Below are 2,296 nucleotides of genomic sequence, written 5' to 3'. Positions count from 1 at the left end.
GGGCCTGAATAGAACAAAAAAGCCAGAGAAAGGCACATTTTCACTCTCTCCCCTTGAGCTGGGACGTCAGTGTTCTCCTGCCTCCTTCCTAACTGAAGCCTTTGGACTCAGTCTGAATGACTCCATTGACCTTCCTGGGTCTCTAATTTGCAGATTATATGTCATGGCAATTCTTAGACTCCACGATTGCATGAGCCAATTCTCATAATAAACCTCATCTTATTGTTTTTGTTTCTCTGGAAAACCCTGATATATATATATATATATATTTCTTTTATGAGTCTACGATTCTCTTGTTCTCCCCCTGAGTCTCCACCACTACCTAATGGAAGAAATTGTTAACATTCCAGTCCAGTTCAAGGGTGATTTGATCCAATAACAAAGAATCTTGCTATTCAAAGTGTGGCCTGAGCCCAGTGGCCCCAGCCTCAGCTGGGGGCTGGCCAGTCTCAGGCCCCACTGCAGACCTACTGAATCCAAATCTGCATTTTATAAGATCTTCGGGTGGCCTTCATGCAACTGGAACTTTGAGAGGCACTGAGCCAGGCCCTCCAGGGCAGGGTTCAGTCTCTGATAAAAATGCTAGGTCTCTCAGGCAGTGTCCTCCTCCTCTGCCTCTCCCTTTCATCCTGGGCCACTCTGGCCGGTGGGGCTTCAGGGCTGAAGACTATCACTCACTCAGTGCGGTAGACCTACCAGAGGCCTGGCAAAACTCCCACTTAGCCTAGTTTGTGGTCCCTTGGCACAGGCTTTATGCTGCCCAGAAATAGAGCCTTCCTCTGGCAGGGCCCTCAGCCTGAGTCCCAGCTACTTCTGGGCCCTGCACAAGCCACGTCAGGGCCTCAGGCATCCTGGTAAAATGATTCCTGAGAGCCTGCATCTGACTACTGGGGTTCTGACTGACTCATCTGTGACATCCCTTTGCCTGGTGTGGCAGTGGCTTGGATATCAGCCTCTCCAGGCCCCTAAATTAGTCAGAGGGCAAGATCAACTACTTTTAAGCAGCCCTTAACTTATCCAAAATATCTTCTCCATGGCCAAAACCCAGAGAGGGGAAGTCAAGAGGCACACAGCAGAAAGCTTCCTCCTTGCTTTCCTGATGTCCGTTTCAAGCCCTCTCTATTAGTCTACTCTCAAGCTGTTAATAAAGGCATACATGAGACTGGGTAATTCACAAAGAAAAGAAGTTGAATGGACTCACAGTACTACATGGCTGGGGAGCCCTCACAATCACGGCAGAAGGTGAATGAGGAGCAAAGTCACATCTTGCATGGCAGCAAGCAAGAGAGAGAGAGAGCTTATGCAGGGAAACTCCTCTTTATAAAACCATCAGATCTCATGAGACTTATTCACTGTCACGAGAATAGCACAGGAAAGACCCACCCCCAGGATTCAGTTACTTCCCACCGGGTCCCAAAGAAACACAGCAGGCAGCACCCACACTCATGCTGACTCTGACTGTCATTGAATCCCCTTCTCTCCAATTCCTAGTGGAGCAAAAGAGAAATTTCCAAAAAGCTATAGTGAGGAAAACAGGCATAGAAAAATGGGTAAGCTTTGCAAAGTGCCAATGAGGTTTATCCGAGGGGCAATTATTGCTAATTGAAAACTTTTCCCAATACCCTGCCATGACGACTTGAAATATAGTTGGCACTGGCAATTTTTTACAGTCTCTATGGAGACTGAAGTTTGTCGGAATAAAAAAAGAAAAGTGGATAAAAGGTTTTTAAAACAGAGAGGGGAAAAAAACAGCCCTAAGAGAGGGGTCTCCCCCAGATCTCAGGTTCTGTGAATTTTTACTCCAGTACTTTCTTTCTGCCATTTTGTTTTTTATTTTTTAGAGACGGTCTCACTCTATTGCCCAGGCTGGAGTACAGTGGTGCGCTCATAGCTCACTGCAGCTTTGAACTCTTGAGCTAAAGTGGTCCTTCTGACTCAGCCTCCTGAATAACTAGGACTACAGGCATGCACCACCACGCCCGCCTAATTTTTAATTTTTTTTTTTGGTAGAACGTGGTCTCATTAAGTTGTCCAGTCTGATCTCAAGCTCCTGGCCTCAAGCGATCCTCCTGCCTCGGCTTTCCAAAATGCTGGGATTACAGGTGTGAGTCACCACACCAGGGCCCTAGTCACATTTTAAATTGGGAGCAAGTAATTATATGGCCAATGGCTTTAACTGCCATTAAACAATGGCCATTCTTGGTTCCTGCCCCAAATTCCAGACTTATTTAGGCAGGGTCTGCTCAACACTGAAGTCCTGTTGTTGTTGTTTTTTCCCAAACCTGCTCTTTCTGTG

The 2,296-nt window shown here is 46.6% G+C and overlaps 1 pseudogene; it reads left to right on the top strand.

Annotated features, from left to right (window-relative positions):
* The first annotated feature begins 1,553 nt into the window (after nucleotides 1-1,553).
* LOC129477417 (uncharacterized) lies at nucleotides 1,554-1,682 on the top strand (annotated as a pseudogene).
* The last annotated feature ends 614 nt before the right edge of the window (nucleotides 1,683-2,296 follow it).

The sequence above is a fragment of the Symphalangus syndactylus genome, chromosome 2 (genome assembly GCF_028878055.3).
Source record: "Symphalangus syndactylus isolate Jambi chromosome 2, NHGRI_mSymSyn1-v2.1_pri, whole genome shotgun sequence".
In the NCBI taxonomy this organism is placed as follows: Eukaryota; Metazoa; Chordata; class Mammalia; order Primates; family Hylobatidae; genus Symphalangus; species Symphalangus syndactylus.
The sequence above is the reverse complement of the archived record's forward strand: the minus strand, read 5'-3'. Positions and strand labels throughout refer to the sequence as shown.